The sequence below is a fragment of the Zootoca vivipara genome, chromosome 13 (genome assembly GCF_963506605.1).
Source record: "Zootoca vivipara chromosome 13, rZooViv1.1, whole genome shotgun sequence".
Classification (NCBI taxonomy): Eukaryota; Metazoa; Chordata; class Lepidosauria; order Squamata; family Lacertidae; genus Zootoca; species Zootoca vivipara.
Genome location: NC_083288.1, coordinates 13,039,720 through 13,057,011, shown reverse-complemented (window position 1 = coordinate 13,057,011; position 17,292 = coordinate 13,039,720). Strand labels below are relative to the sequence as shown.

At 47.2% G+C, this 17,292-nt stretch overlaps 1 non-coding gene across 1 annotated transcript; it reads right to left on the bottom strand.

The window, feature by feature from the left end:
* Positions 1-4,410: 4,410 nt before the first annotated feature.
* Positions 4,411-4,514, bottom strand: LOC118095931 (U6 spliceosomal RNA). Its single transcript, XR_004693844.2, has one exon. It is a non-coding gene; the product is annotated as a U6 spliceosomal RNA (small nuclear RNA).
* Between the last annotated feature and the right edge of the window lie 12,778 nt (positions 4,515-17,292).

Sequence of the window (17,292 nt, the reverse complement as noted above, 5' to 3'; positions counted from 1 at the left end):
AAATTCCTCGGGATGTTGCCGGACCTCCGAAACCGATCCCGTTCGCAACTGGAGGTACCACTGTATTTTTATTGGATGACAAATGCCACTCTATTCTCCCTTGGCCAGACCACACCTGGGATACCGTGTCTGGTTCTGGGCATCATCATTGAGGAAGGCTATTGACGAGATGGAATGTGTGCAGAGGAAGGCAGCCAAGATGATTAAGGGTCTGGAAACCAAGTCTTATGGGGGATGGTTGAGCATGCTTAGTCTGGAAAAGAAGAGACCGAGTGGAGATGATAGCCAACTTCAAACATCAAAAAGGGCTGTCACATGGAGGACGGAGCAAGCTTGTTTTCTCCAGAGGCTGGCCCCCCAAACCAATGACTTCAAGTTACAAGAAAGGAGATTCCAAGTAAACATCGGGAAGAACTTTCTGATAGTAAGAGCTGTTTGACTGTGGAACAACAGGCTCCCTCGGAAGGTGCTGGACTCTCCTTCCCTGGAGGTTTTTAAGCAGAGGTTGGGTGGCCACCTGCCACGGATGATCTACCGTGTTTCTCCTAAAATAAGACACCTTCTTATATTTATTTTACTCGAGAAAATAAGCCTATGGCTTATTTTCGGGGGTGTCTTATTTTGGGGGGGTATGTCTTATATTTAGTCAACTCATGAAAATCCTGCCATGGCTTATTTTGTAGGCACATCTTATTTTATGAGAAACAGTAGTTGAGATTCCTGCATTGCGAGGGGTTGGTCTAGACTCTAGATGACTCTTGAGGTCCCTTCCAACTGCAGTTCTCTGATAAGGCTGTGAGTGGCCTACCTCCACTTTCAGAGGCAGTACATGTCTGAATACCAGCAGCTGGGAACTGAAGGTGGGGAGAGGGTGGTTACGCTCAGGTGCTGTTTGAGAGGCTTCCCACAAGCAGCTATCTGGTTGGCTACTGTGAGACCAAGATGCTTGGCTTGGTGGGCCGCTGCCTTGACCCAGCAGCTCTCTTCATACACTCAAATCACCCAAATTTGTGATTTACTTGTGGGAAAGGAATCCCTTAAATCGGCCTTCAAAAGCTTTTGCTGGCGGAGATGCGTTTTTAAAAAGCCAAGCCATCCAACGCAAGGGGACGTCAGGCCTGAGAGAGCTCCGCGATTCAATCTGCACATTGTCCTGAGCGCAGCCAGCAGTTCGAATCGCAGCAGGTTCCTGACGCGAACTCTTCTGACAGCCCATCGTCCATCTTTGGCTAGCCCCAGGATCAGTTAAAAGATCTGTATCTGAACATTCTCCCTCTGGGGAGATGTCCCCCCCCCCCGCCTTCCCAACACACACACACTCCTGCCATGCTTCCTGACCTAGTTTAGAATAGAGCTTGTCTTGTCAAGAAAGCTGGCCGCAGATGGGGCCTGGCTTGGCATTGTCAGAGGCAGAAAGATTATAATTAAAACTCCCAAACTCCCTTTGAGTAGGTGCCTCTCATTAGGGAAGTGATGGGAAGCAGAAAGTCCGATTTCATATCCGCTCGCTAAAGCGATGGGCATATTTTTATTTCCCCCCCCCCAATAATTTTCCACCTTTGATCTCGTCTTGCGTAGGTGCTGTGAAGCAAATAATATTCAGGGGAGATTTAGCTGATATTCTTGCCGGTCACCCCAAAGACCTTCTTCCCCTTCCCAGCCCTCGTTCTTAATATGCTCCCGCTCTTCTTCGCATGCCAGGCCTCTCCTCGCTCAAGTGCAAAGCCGTCACCTCGGAGATAACAAGCCTGGTGAAGCAGAAGAGAGGGACGCCTGTCTCTTCAGGCCTCCACCTACCTGTTCGCAGTCTGGAACCATTGCAGGGATGCAATTAAACACCACACAGCTATGTGTGGTCGAGCAGAGGGGGTGGGTGGGAGGGAGGGAGACCTTTTTCTGCTCTGGAGAAGTCTGATTTATTAGTGAAACGCAGGTACAAGCCAGGACTTTCAGGTCTGGTTGAGTTTGGTGCTTAGTTCTCTCAAGGAAATTGATTGATTCCCCCCACCCCCCAATAAAAGGGTTGACATGGTATAAACTGGGGAGACCTGTTTTCAAATCCTTGCTCAGCCATGAACCTCCCCAGGAGACCTCGGACCCTAATATTATCACCTCACAAGGTTGTTGTGAGAGAGCCAGTGTGGTGTAGTGGTTAAGAGCGGCAGACTCGTAATCTGGGGAACCGGGTTCACTTCTCCGCTCCTCCACATGCAGCTGCTGGGTGGCCTTGGGCTAGTCACACTTCTCTGAAGTCTCTCAGCCCCACTCAACTCACAGAGTGTTTGTTGTGGGGGAGGAAGGGAAAGGAGAATGTTAGCCGCTTTGAGACTCCTTCGGGTAGTGATAAAGCGGGATATCAAATCCAAAGTCTGTCAAAATCTTTCTACAATTTCTACTTTTAGTTAAGTATTTTTATTTATTTACTGGACTTTTGTGGGGGGGGGGGTAGCTGCCCTCCTGGCTACATCCATGGGTTTGATACGTGCACACTGACCCATACATAGCTCTCAGCTGCTAGGAGGGAAGGCAGGTTGGAAGGGTGATAGATTGTAAATTGGTAGCTTGGTTGCATGGCTTGTAGGCTATGCTTCTGCCGGTCCCCTGGTCCCCTGGAATATGGATGGCAGTACATCTGAACACAGGGACGTGGGTGGCGCTGTGGTCTAAACCACTGAGCCTCTTGGGCTTGCCAATCAGAAGGTCGGCAGTTTGAATCCCTGCAACGGGGTGAGCTCCCATCGCTCTGTCCCAGCTTCTGCCAACCTAGCAGTTCAAAAGCACGCCAGTGCAAGTAGATAAATAGGTACCGCTCCGGCGGGAAGGTAAACAGCATTTCCGTGCGCTCTGGTTTCCGTCACGGTGTCCCGTTGCGCCAGGAGCAGTTTAGTCCTGCTGGCCACATGACCAGGAAAGCTGTCTGTGGACAAATGCCGGCTCCCTCGGCCTGAAAGGGAGATGAGCACTGAAACCCCAGGGTTGCCTTGGGACTTAACCGTCCAGAGGTCGTTTAACCCTTTATTATTACTATTACTATAATGGTTATACTAAGGACTGCTGTGATTTGCTTCTTCTTTGTGGGCAATCCCAACACCCGGTGTTTCTTCCATGTTATTAAATCAACTACGTAATTTGTCCTCCGTGGCTGCAATGCATGTTCATCTGAACATGCCAAGACATCTGAGCAGAGGAAGAGCCAATGGCCCATCTAGTCCAGTATCCTGTTCTCACAGCGGCCAGCCAGATGCCTGAGAGAAATGTTCAAGCAGGACTCATACACAAGAGCACGCACCGCTCCTCCAATTTCCAGCCACTGGGATTCAGTAGCATTTCTGCCTCCGACCATGGAGACAGCCATCACAGTGAGCAACCGTGGGCAGCTTTATCCTCCACGAATCCGTCCAATCCTCTTTTCAACCCATCCAAGCTGTTGATCATCCCTGCCTCCTGGGGGAGTGAGTTCCACAGTTTAACTATGCGCTGCATGCTCCCAACAGTTGTTTAGGCAAAGTGCTTCCTCTGGCATCCTAGGATGACAGCTACATTTGCTTACTAATGTTCCAAATCAGGCATCCCCAAACTGCGGCCCTCCAGATGTTTTGGCCTACAACTCCCATGATCCCTAGCTAACAGGACCAGTGGTCAGGGATGATGGGAATTGTAGTCCAAAACATCTGGAGGGCCAAAGTTTGGGGGGTGCCTGTTCCAAATTAAGGAAGTGAGCTTCTGAGTTACACAGCACTCCTCTTCAAGCCTAGGAGTGCTTCATCCCTGGTGGTTGCTGCTGGGGGAATGAATGGATTGTGCCAACCAGTTGTGCCTGACATTGTTAGGAAATGCTATTTTATTTATTTCGGTGGTTTTTTGGTTTTTGAATAATTTTTATTTGGTTTTACAACAAAAAAATCATAACAATACCAACTACATAACCTTCTATTGTGACTTATCAGAATCTCCCTGACTTCCCAGCACGCCCTCTGTGGGTCCAAATATCAGCATCTTCGACTACATATTATTTCATAATCCATATATATTATGACTCTCCTTATTATCCATAGTATTTGTTACATTACAAATATTATTAAAATAATGCTGATGTAATAATAATAATAATAATAATATATTTTATTTATACCCTGCCCTCCCCAGTCAAAACCGGGCTCAGGGCGGCTAACACCAATAAAATTACAATTAAACATAAAAAGTAATTAATTAAAATACAGATTAAAATACAATATTAAAATTTAAAATGCAGCCTCATTTTAAGTAGTCCATAAATCCAAACCATGAGGGAGGAAAACACAGGGGTCAGATGAAGTCCAGCCTATCTGCTTACAGTGGTCTCCTAAATAAATTGTTTTCCGTTCTTTCTAAATAAAATGTTTTCCGTTCTTTCTTAATTTTTTTGTCTTCTTGGTTCCTTGGTTCTTCATGAATTTGCATGTCATCTTTGCTCAGGGGCCATGCTAATCTCTGCATCATTCCAATTTTAGTGTATGTGTTGCCGAAGCGAGCCCCATTACGGTGGTTCTTAACAGGACTGTTGTGGTTTGCTTCTTCTTTGTGGGCAATCCCAACACCCGGCGTTTCTTCCATGTTATTAAATCAACTACGTAATTTGTCCTCCGTGGCTGCAATGCGTGTTCACTTGGAGGAAGATTGTGCATAAAGGCTTTCTTTGATGTTTCTGCTTCAGCCATTTGGGCAGCAGCTTTTCAGTTCAAACAAAGCACAAGTTTCCTCTTTTTGATGGGGAGTGGGGAAATTGCACGAAAGAGAAACTTTAAGGAAGCATTTGGCTCTTCAGCCTTGCCAGGGACTAATCTGTGTCTCTGGACCGTGGTTTAAGTCTCACTGCTTTAGAGTTTATTCTTTAGTTGCCGTGATCTTAGAGCTGAACAGTAGCTTTCAGGTTTTTCCTGGTATTCCCTGTTAGTAAAGTTAGTTCCCTTGCATCCAGCATCTCTTTGCCTGGCAGCTCAGGTTTAGCATAGCTTACCCTGATTTGCGAGGGACCCAGGTGGCACTGTGGTTAAACCACTGAGCCTAGGGCTTGCTGATCAGAAGGTCGGCGGTTCGAATCCCTGTGACGGGGTGAGCTCCCGTTGCTCGGTCCTAGCTCCTGCCAACCTAGCAGTTCGAAAGCACGTCAAAATGCAAGTAGATAAATAGGAACCGCTACAGCGGGAAGGTAAACGGCGTTTCCATGTGCTGCTCTGGTTTGCCAGAAACGGCTTTGTCATGCTGGCCACATGACCTGGAAGCTGTACGCCGGCTCCCTCGGCCAATAATGCGAGATGAGCGCGCAACCCCAGAGTCGGTCACGACTGGACCTAATGGTCAGGGGTCCCTTTACCTTTACCTTTTATCCTGATTTGCAAAGGAGTAGAGGTGTTGCAAAGAGCCGCTGTTGCAGTCGAGCAGCTGTGCAATGTGTCATTTGCACCTAAACATTACAAAATGGTTTGCTTTGGGTCCAGCAAGCTCTGGCGCTGCGAAATTTATTTTAACTGCTGATAGCATTGTTAGAAGGAATCTCAACGTACGTGGGCACTGACCAGACCGAAAGGCGACGGCAGGAGCCTTTCATTTAGTGCAGGCTAGTTGGCAGGTTTGCAAAATATCAGTGCGGTGGAGACTTTGGTTATGGTAAGGAGACTCTGGCTGGTGGATGGGAGTGAAGTGAAGTGAATCGTGAAGCACGTCAGCCCCCACCAGGCATAGCTCTGGAGTGGAACTAATTCCTTCGCAATGCCCATTTGATCAACGGAGGCAATTAAGTACCCTGGCGACAGCCGAAATCAGTAAACAGATTGATGTGAGTGTTTTCTTCTTTCCAAATGAGGCAATGAGCAATCAAAGCGCTCCAAGAGGCAGGTAAGGTTGCATTTGATGGCCGGGGACGACGACGACTGATAATTGGAGAGAGGGTGGTCTCTCTCTGCCCCCCTCATGTTCTCCCTCTGGTGAGCTTTCTGACACTACTGAGAGAAGCAGAGGACTGCATTGCATGGGTGTTCATCCTTGCTCAACATCACTTTCATGCCCAGGTAGCAGACCTTGGAAAGCCACCAGTACTACTCAGAGCAGACATTTATGGTTGGATTGGCCGTTGGTCTCTGCCTTGGTACCATGGCACCTTCATAAGTCTTAGGTGCAATAGTTGATAACACAAAAAGTTGCACTTTTTGGGGAGCCTGCACAGAGCACATTAAATATTGGCAAACAATTCAGCAAATATCTTCTTCTTCTTCTTCTTCTTCTTCTTCTTCTTCTTCTTCCTCTTCCTCTTCCTCTTCCTCTTCCTCTTCCTCTTCCTCTTCCTCTTCTTCTTTCTCTTCTTCCTCTTCTCCCTCTTCTTCTTCTTCTTCTTCTTTCGCGATCACTCGTAGCCAAGTAACATTGTCTTCCATAAACACAGTTTTAGAAATTCTGGATCCACACGTCCTTCCACAGTGGGGACATAGGTTTCTGGGCGGGAGTTGATCACGGTGAGTGTTTGCCAAGCGTGCCTTCCTCTTAGCATGTTTCTTTACCTTTGGTAAAGGCTGTTCTCCAGTTGGAGCGCTCACAGGCCAGTGTTTCCCAGTTCTCTGTGTTTATATTACATTTCTTAAGTTTTGTTTTGAGAGAGAGTTTTGAGAGTTTTTAAGTTCGGAATAGAGTAGTTGCTTTGGAAGACAGCAAACATCACACTTGATAGGGCCCTCATTCCATGTTTTTTAAAGTATGAATCCTTACCAAAGCAATCTATCAACCAGAATCCCAGGATGATCCCAGGACATAGTCAGAAGGGAGATGAAGCAACCACCTTGCTGACGTTACACAAGTCTGGCCATAACCTGGATGGGGCCACAGGTAGGCTGCTTTCAGTTTCATGGTGAAAAAAAGGCGAGATCTAAATGTAGTAAATGAATAAACGAATCCTGGGGAAGGGGTGGGGGAGACATTCAGTTCTGTTCCCGTTCTGATACAATATGTGAAACGTTCTGATACAATATGAGAACCATCCTTCAAAATCCACACTTCTCCAGTTCTCCAACCGAGTAGCATGAATAATAATAATAATAATAATAATAATAATAATAATAATAATAAGCCACACTGGGCGGCTTCCAACAAAATATTAAAATACAATGGTCTGTTAAACATTAAAAACTTCCCTAAACAGGGCTGCCCTCAGATGTCTTCGAAAGGTCTGGGAATTGTTTTTCTCTTTGACATCTGATGGGAGGGTGTTCCACAAGTCGGGTGCCACTACTGAGAAAGCCCTCTGCCTGGTTCCCTGTAACCCCACTTCTCGCAGGGAGGGAACGCAGTGGCAAACGGTACCGCTTGGCTGCCCAGGGCGGCACAAACTCAGTCCACTCTGGCGTGTGCGTCGTGACTTCACAACGCAACCTGACACATGCGTCGTGACATCATGATGCACGCGCCAGGACGGACTGCGCATGTCCACACATGCGCATTCCGTCCGTGGCGATTGGCGCGCTCAGACGAGGATGCGGCTGGCATGCTGGGCCAGCGTCTGGAGCGCCTGGGGAAGGACGGCGGCCAGCGTGCTGCGCCAGTGGAGGCGAGGGGCAGGTCAGGGGCCGGTGGTGCAGCGAGGGTAGCAGCTGGCGCGCTGGACCAACGGCGGGTGGCGCGCTCGGCCGGAGGAGGCGAGGGGTGGGCCAGGGGCCGGTGGCCGGTGGCACTGCCAGCACGCTACCCCCGCCAGACTGGAGCTAGGGGTGGTCCACCCCCTGCCCCACTCTTGCTACGCCCGTGAGGGAACCGCCAGAAGGCCCTCACTGTTGGACCTCAGTTTCCCGGCAGAACGATGGGAGTGGAGATGCTCCTTCGGGTATGCTGGGCCGAGGCCGTTTAGAGCTTTGAAGGTCAGCACCAACACTTTGAAATGTGCTCGGAAACGTACTGGGAGCCAGTGTAGATCTTTCAAGATGGGTATTATGTGGCCTCGGCGGCCACTCCCGATCACCAGTCTAGCTGCAATAGACCACTGCAAAGTGTTCATATAAATAAATCCACTGGTGAAAATAACGTACAAAAACACATTATATTCGGGGGGAATTGCTTTGCACAAGGATGCATATGGTGAAATTTTTTAGGCGCAAGTGTGTCTATTGGGAGAAGCTCCCGCTGAAATGCTGATGAATTTTCATGAGGACTTTTTGCCCCCCAATGCAAACTGATATGGAAATGTGGAGGACTGAAGTCAAGCCTGGAGAAATGAGAGAAACCCAGTTTGACATGTTCAGCTATCCCTGGTTCCAGGGCAGATTCTCAGTAATGCAGAGTGCAGAGACCAGACCTGCCGGGCCTAAGCATTGCTCTGTGCGACTTGCATGTTGCAGGGGAAGATCGGGAGTGGTGGGCAAAGCAGCCTTTCATGGAAGCTTGTCTGCCATTACTGATCTTGTCACTGAGGAGTGCCCAGTAATTCTGGGACGCAGTTTGAAAACTGCTGGGCTAAGCCAAAGAGACCAAGCCCTTGCTCCTGAATTTTAATCTACATTCCTGCAGAATAACTGAAAGCTTTTTGAGTGTGAGACACAGAGAGACATACGTACATCATTTTACAGAGTAACTAATGCATTGTGTCACGATCCTTCCTAGGCTAGAATTGATTTCATGCTTGCGTGTGGAGACTTCTCTCCATTTCTCATCCTTCTAATCTTAAATGCAGTTTGCTCCATTTCTGCATCAGTTTGCACTTACGGTAAATAAAATCTGCAGAAAAATGTATATGCATTTGTGTGCGGATTTATTCCAGTATGCAATGCAATCTTGCCTAACGTGGACATTTTTGCATGCTGTTTTCCCACATAAAATACAGTTTTGTATGCTATTTGCCTTTTTTTTAAAGTGCACTTTCCCCTAATATGTGTGTTTAATATACTTTTTTTGGTTGGATAACTGCTGTGCAAAAGTCAGAGAGCTGCAAATGCCAAAAGAAATTTGTGTTTTGGTTTACGTACAGGTCCGGGAAGTGTGATTTGATGGGCTCACGTGAAAATGTGAACCAAACACCTTTTACCTCTATTCACAGTTTCTGGGCATAGTGGCTAAGCATGTAAGCCACCAGCCTAGCAATCCTGGGTTCGAATCTTCCCACCTAGCCTGGGAATGCACAAAACAGCCTGTCTGAAGCAAGTCGTTGTCTCTTTGTCTCAATCCTACCCCTGCCATTTGCAACATGGGGATAATTCTGATAGCATCCTACTCGACAGGGTCGTTGGAAGGATTGCAGCAGCGGAATCTGGAATGTGCTGTTTCATTTGTTTGCTATTATTTGTTAGCTACGAGTGCCTCTTTTTAGACAGATAGGCATCATATGCTTATCTGAAATAAAATACAGAGAACTGTAACTGCTAATTAGCATGATTCTTTAACAGAAGAGAGAACCCGTCTCCCTTTCCTGACATCATTTCTCACGTTTTTTTCTCTCTTTTTTTGTATCTATCCTCCCCACTGGGTCAGAGGTTAGTTGGCAGCCCTTGGTAGACTCTCTTCTTGGAATAAGGGTCAAGTCACAGCCGCCAGGAGTTCTGATCTGCAGTCAAGCGTTTCCCAAAAGGCTCTTTGATCCAGAGCAGAGCAGGTGAAATGTTCAACACTGACGACTCTTGACTGCCACCTAGCGCTCATCTGAAGATCCTGCTCATAATTCCATGCCCTTTCCATCCAGGGCAGTCAATAGAGCAGGGGGCAAATAACCCAGCTGATATTTTGCTTTTTAGACGAATTACTAGAAAAGCAGGGGTGGGTGGGGGAATGAGTATATTTTTTAAAAAGCCCAAAGCGTTTCTGTTAGAGATTGTAGGGGCAGAAATCGCCTGCCCCCCCCCATGTTAAAGTTGTTTATGTATGTAACAACAGTAGCTAGGATTCTATATGTGCTTAAATGGAAAGAAGAAGAAGATGTTCCTACCAAAGAACAGATAAGTAAGATAATGGACTATGCAGAACTGGCAAAATTAACAGCAAAATTAAGTGAATCTAACAATTATTGCTTTATGGAAGAATGGATGCCTTTTTCGGACTACCAGTATTTAAAGAAATCTTATAGTATGATGAACTTGCGAGCAAGATTTGAGCTATGAGTGGCAGAAGTAATTAGATTATAATATTGTGGTTATGATTTGATAGGTGTGAGGCATTAAAGCTGTATACAGTATAAGGTTGCAGGGCGGGCAGAGGGGTATGTGGTAAACTTATATTCTTTTACTTAGTTAGGGATGCCAATGTCCGAAACATCCCGGACATTGCCAGGATTCGTCCGTTGAAAATGTTGTCCAGATGGAATTTTTGAAAAATCGGTTAAAATGTCGGGGAAAACCCAGGTGTATGGCAGTCCATATTGGAAGTGTTGATTTTTTGCTGAACTTCCTAAAAATAGGAAGTTGTTTAAATTTTGCCAAAGAAGCTAAACAGCTTTTGTATCCGGATTTTAACTTTTTGAAATATGGCAACCCTAACTTAGTGTATGTGTGGGGGTTTTGTGTCAGCGACACTCGGGTAATGCCAATGTCTTTCTATTCATTTATTCATTTTCATTGGCAGTGAGAGAGGTTGGGGGCCCCAAGGCATGCTTGGTTTTCTTCAGTTGCCTGTGGCGAGATTGGTTTGTGTGTGTGATGTGGGGAAGGGATTGTCGGGTCAAGTTAACCATATTGATTCGTATGCTGTCGGTGGGTTCTTGTTGTTGTCTTGTTGGGCTGTGTATGCAATGCAGGCGAGCCGTACCGGCAGGAAACAGTCATACTAGAAAACCAACAGGCTGAAACTGCCTTATATAAAATCAAGCAGCAGATTAATCAACCCATGCTTTAGTTGATTAACCAGCAAGGAGTGAATTTGAATCAGTCTGGCAGAAAATAAAGGGCAACTGTGCCTGAGCAGGTATTTTTTAAGCTATTTTGGAGACGGTGTATTTCTGCCACAGGGACTGGCGATGTTAAAAGAGCCTTTTCTTAGAACGACGAGGGGCGGTTCTTTACTAAATCCTCTTCCATTAGTTCAAGAACTTGTACCGAAGTGCTGGCAACAGTAAAAATCTGTTTAATGGATTGAACATATTAAGGGCAATTAAATTTGATTGATTGAATGGAAGGTATTAAAGGCACGAAAACGATCCTTGGTTGGTTTCTATAAATTAGTTAGAGCCAGTTCTTCTTTCACAAATCCAGGGGGCTCTCTGTTCTCTTGGTAGCACAACCAACTTCCAAAGCCCCACCTCTTCATATCTGGCACCTTCGCTGAGCCCCCCACCAGCTCTGCCGCCCAAGAGGGTACAGAAAAGAGGCTATTCCCTGCGTCATTTTGGCTGGGAATAAAGAAAGCCTTGTGCTCTCCCTGTATCCTCATTAGTCCTTCGGATTCCCTTCAGCTGATTCTGATGTCATGGTGACCCCCCAGGCTCTCTGGCTGGGCTGCCATTATATACACCATGGGGCTAGCATAGGACACGGGCTCCACAAGACTCAGCGGAGGGAGCGGCCGCCTGGCCCAGCCTCCGGGCCCTGCTTGGCGCTAGTCTTTTTGCCCAACACTGGGTTAAGAGACCTCTCAGGTCAACAGTTCAAATCTAGCTCCAGGTAGTGGCAAAGAAAAGCCTGTTCTCCGTGGCTGCTTTTCAGGTTAAGGTAATTGGTCCCGGAGTGGCCATGGCAACTGTGAGACTGCCGGGATTAAAATGTTGAAAAACACAGCATTGTTCGGTGTGTAGAAATGATGGGGAAGATCGACAGGCAGAGAAGCAGAGAGGCAGACAGAGAGATGTGACTGATCACTTTGAATCAACACACAAGATTCAGCCCAGCTGCTGTGGACAGAGGGCTTGTCCACATTCCTGCTATGCCCTCCAACATTTCTCCGATGAAAATAGGGCTGTCCTATTCCTAATAATAATAATAATTTTATTATTTCTTATACCCCACCCATCGGACTGGGTTGTCCCAGACACTCTGGGCAGCTTCTAACATATATGTTGTTGTTGTTTAGTCGTTTAGTCGTGTCCGACTCTTCATGACCCTATGGACCAGAGCACGCCAGGCACTCCTGTCTTCCACTGCCTCCCGCAGTTTGGTCAAACTCATGTTGGTATCTTCGAGAACACTGTCCAACCATCTTGTCCTCTGTCGTCCCCTTCTCCTTGTGCCCTCCATCTTTGCCAACATCAGGGTCTTTTCCAGGGAGACATATATAACATATATAAGAGCAGAATAAAACCTTAAACAACTTCTCTATACAGGGCTGCCTTCAGGTGTCTTCTAAAGGTTGTAGAATAAAAAAATTCCTTCAGTAGCACCTTAAAGACCAACTAAGTTTATATTTTGGTATGAGCTTTCGTGTGCATGCACACGAAAGCTCATACCAAAATATAAACTTAGTTGGTCTTTAAGGTGCTACTGAAGGATTTTTTTTTATTTTGCTTCGACTCAGACCAACACGGCTACCTACCTGTAACTAAAGGTTGTAGAGTTACTGATCTCCATGGTTCTGGGGTTGCATAACTCCACACCCTCCAACATTTCTCCGATGAAAATAGGGACATCCTAAGGAAAAGTGGGACATTACAGGGTCAACTTACAAACCGGGACAGCTTCTGTAAACCCAGGATTGTCCCTGGAAAATAGGGACACTTGGAGGGTCTGTTCTATTTGTCCCATGCTATCTAGGCATGGGTCCAAGCTGTTTTACCCTGCTGCTTCCTCTTGGAAACCTCTTGGGAACTCTTCTAGCTATACAGTTCTATGATTCCTTAAGTCTGGGATGGGTAGCCTTTAGCCCAGGCATCCCCAAGCTATGGCCCTCCAGATGTTTTGGCCTACAACTCCTATGATCCCTAGCTAACAGGACCAGTGGTCAGGGAAGATGGGAATTGTAGTCCAAAACATCTGGAGGGCCGAAGTTTGGGGGTGCCCGCTTTAGCCGTCCCAACTGCAAGTCCTACCATCTCTGACCATTGGCCATGCCGGCTGGGCTGATGGGAGTTGGGGTCCAACAACTCCTGGAAGGTCGCAGGCTCCACATCCCTGCTATAATGCACAACACATCCTTAATCCACCCTCTTCCCTAGCGCAGGTCCCTGTTTCCCCCCACTTGATGGCATCACCCATCCCTACTTCAGCTGTTTCCCTTGGTGCCTGCCCAATACATTTTGCTGCCTGAGGGAAAGGACTCCCATATTTCAGGTATAGAAACTAGTTAGACTGGCAGGGAATCCTGCATCAACATCTTCTGCTGCATCAGATACTGTCCTCCAGAACATTGCTGTTGTTTCTGACTGATGCCCAAACACACCCAGCATCTGCCACCCGAGGCAGCCCAATGTCTCACTCTTCCTAATGGTAGAGCCGGTCCTTCTGTCATTTTAGGATCTCTGCAACAACAAAAACAACCTAACCACAATTCCAATGCCCCACCCAATCCTTGTGATGACCAGTTTCACTATGTTCCTAGTGTTCTCTGGGACTTAAGTCTCTCGTGTTCTCCTCACTCACCCCCACTTGCTTTCAGCCAGGGCCCCAGCATATAAATCATCCCCGCACAATGATGCCTTCTCTGTAGCTCCCTCACCTTAAGCCAGGCTATGTAATGTTCCAGGATCCATGAATAGTCTTTGTGCTGTAGAAATGGAAGGGGTCATAAAGACACTGCCTTTTCCAGAAGAACTCCTGCGGCGGGTGAATGAGGTGGTCAAAGTTTTAATGAGTCTTGTAGTGCAGGCAGATTATAAATCACCCCCTCCGCCTTGTCCCGACCATACGATCTCCCTGGGTAACAATTAGATCATAGGGAGGTCAAGCCAGCCCAGATGGAGTCCTTGCAACTCAGCAGTGGCATAGCATGGTTTGCTGGTGCTTGGGGCGCACATGCATGTGCCGGGACAGGGGCCGTGGAGGGTGAACGGAGCCCACAGCACCAGCCCAGCCCTCACCACTGCTGCCACCAGAGTGACCCCCCCCAAAAAAGCTAAGCAGCGGGGAGCCCAGCCGGCCACTGCGAATCCTCTTGGGCTAATCCTCTTGATGCCTGCAGAGAGGAGTGCCGAACTTTGCCATGCAGGGGTTGCCCTTTGCCCATCTCCCTTTTCCCATGCCCACTCACCGTCCAGGGAGCACACCAAGGGGGAGCGGGTGAGTGCTGGCTGGACAGCCATTCAGCGAGGGGACTGGTGACGCAGTGGTCAGGCCAGACTCTGGGGTCCAGAGACCTCTGACAGCAGACAGGGAAGAATGGGGGACCAGGCCCACCAGGATGTGGGGGATCCCCACAGAAGCTGGGGGGCGCCTGGTTCATGCCTCCTTAAAATTGTGCGCTTGGGGCCACCTGCCACCTGCTATGCCCTTGCAATTCAGTCTATCCTGGCAATGTAAGGAAAACTGTGTGGTTAGGAGATAGATATAGATACAGATATAGATACTTTATATATATATATATATATATATATATATATATATATATATATATATATAGACATGATAGATAGATAGATACGGTAGGTAGGTAGGGGTAGATAGATACCGGTAGGTAGGTAGGTAGGTAGGTAGGTAGGTAGGTAGGTAGATGATACATATGGCAAGTGGAACCTGCAACATTTTATTTTTTGCTGGGTTGGATGCTCTTATTTAGAGTTCCAGCCAGCCAGCCATGCCCTTTTCACTAAGTAGCCACTGAGCATATTTAGTCCCTTAGGATTTCTCTCCCCACCAGCACCACTCCATTTTAGCTTTTCTGTCCCTGAATTTTTTATACTTTTGCAAAACTTTGGGTTTCTCCAGAACTACTGATACTTCCTTTTTGTTCACAGATGTCACAGGTCAGTAACCACACAGTTCAAATGCTAAGAAAGAGTTAACTCTTTTTTAGCAAGAACATGATCTGCCACAGACTTGGTAGAGTGTCATGCCCAATGAGCACAGCAGCTCATTCCCTGTGGGTCTAACTCCATGAAATCAGTTGCCGCAATTGAAAGTCCCCACCTCTGCACAGTCTTCTGAGTCCCCTCCTCTCCAGGGCTTTTTCCAAGCAATCGGAGACTGCAACTGCATGAAGCCAACCTCTCCTCCGCCCTTTGCATGCCTCTTCTGGGTCTGGGAGCCAGGATGGGAGGGAGGGAGGGGAGCTTGTCACAGCAAGGGAGACACACACACATGACTCTTGACCAGCCTGATTTATCTCTGCCTCTTGGCCTCCACTGCTTCAGCTTCTGCCCCGAGTCTGGACTTATCTCTGCCACAGATGTTCCCAGCTCAGTAAGCCCTGTTACCTCTTCAGCTTCTGCCCGACACCTGCTCTTCCCAGTCTTCTCCCTCTGACAATACATCGTTGTCCAATCACCGCTCCCTGGGCTCTGAGCCCGCCCACTCTGTGTCCAACCAGCCCTTGACAATGGATGGTAATGTTTTGCCTACCATATTCAGAGGATCTGCACTCACAAAACAGAGTTCACTCTTTGTATATAATATAATACAGTAGGGTAGCCAATGTGTAGCCCTTAAATTTTGTTGGACTCCACTCTCATCAGTCTCAGCCAACCTGTCCAATGGTTGCAGATATAATATTTCTGCACACCAGACCCTACCCCAAGTATACAGAAGCACCTTATTTTTGGGGTGGTCCTGTTTCATTTCCAAACCACTGTGAAGCTTGGTAGGGAATTACTAACCCCTTTCTCTAGAACTGTAAGAGAAAATCCTGTTGTTCACTCAGTTTTTATGCAGATCATTATAGTCCAGTGATTTCTGTGTTCTTCTCCCGTCCTCCATTGCCTTCAGAGCTTCCTGTTTACAGAATCAGACTGTTTTATTGATTCCTGTCGAGTTTGGCTGGGGTGTTACTGATCAATACCTCCTAATTGCACCTTGAACAGCCCATTCATATCAGTTTCTCTCCGACAATAGATGAGTACTTCCTCCCATTTTTCTTCTTCGTTTTTTAAAAGTGAAAGATCACGATTTCACAATATAAAAATTAAAGAACTAAGAATAGAAAGGAATCAATTGTTAAAGCCCATCCCCTCGTCAGAACAGGAACTGATGTCAAAGGGCATTGAAGAAGGGATAGAACAGCAGAATCATAGGGTGGGGCGGTACCCCAAGGGTCATCTAGTCCAACCCCCTGCAATGCAGGAATCTCAGCTAAAGCATCCATGACAGATGGCCATCCTACCTCTGCTTAAAAACCTCCAAGGAAGGAGACCCCACAACCTCCCAAGAGAGTCCATTCCACTGTCAAACAGCTCTTACTGTCAGAACGTTCTTCCTGACATGCATAACGCAGACTAGTGTGATATCACTGCAGAGGCATCAAAAATTAGAATAGCAGATTTTGAGTATTTCCTACCAACTGTCCATGATCACAGCCACACTTTACTGGGTACTGGTGAAGAGAAAGAAAGTGCATTGCTATTGTGGCCCCTAGTGTGGATACTCAAATGCTATTTGTGTGTGTGTGTGTGTGTGTGTGTGTGTGTGTGTGTGTGTGTGTGTTAAACATCTGCTTTGTGCACATTTCAGTCTTTTACAGCACAGAGAGAAATCTCACCATGGACAGCTGGATAACTCAGTTGGTTAGCTCAGCTGGTTAGAGCATGGTGCTGGTAATAATGCCAAGGTTGCATGTTCAATCCCTGTACGGGATAGCTGGATTGCAGGGGGTTGAATAGTGATGGTCCTTGGGTGTCCCTTCGAACTCTGCCATTCTACAACTCTACCTTTCTTACCCCTGTGGCTGCAAAGCTTAGCTTGAAAAAATGTACAGAAAGTGCCTGGTGACATCTCAGAAGCTAGAAGGTGATCTGAGCAGGACTTGTCAAGGAGGAGAGGGTTAAGGTTCCCACTCTGCTTTTGACCCTAATTCAGATGCTGAACCAGATATAATGGGTGTGCTTGCACTCCACAGCACGCTATGCCCAACCATGTTGTTGTTGTTTAGTCGTTTAGTCGTGTCCGATTCTTCGTGACCCCATGGACCAGAGCACACCAGGTACTCCTGTCTTGCACTGCCTCCCACAGTTTGGTCAGACTCATGTTCGTAGCTTCGAGAACACTGTCCAACCATCTCGTCCTCTGTCGTCCCCTTCTCCTCGTGCCCTCCATCTTTCCCAACATCAGGGTCTTTTCCAGGGAGTCTTCTCTTCTCATGAGGTGGCCAAAGTATTGGAGCCTCAGCTTCAGGATCTGTCCTTCCGGTGAGCACTCAGGGCTGATTTCCTTCAGAACGGATAGGTTTGATCTTCTTGCAGTCCATGGGACTCTCCAGCACTATGCCCCACCATGGCAT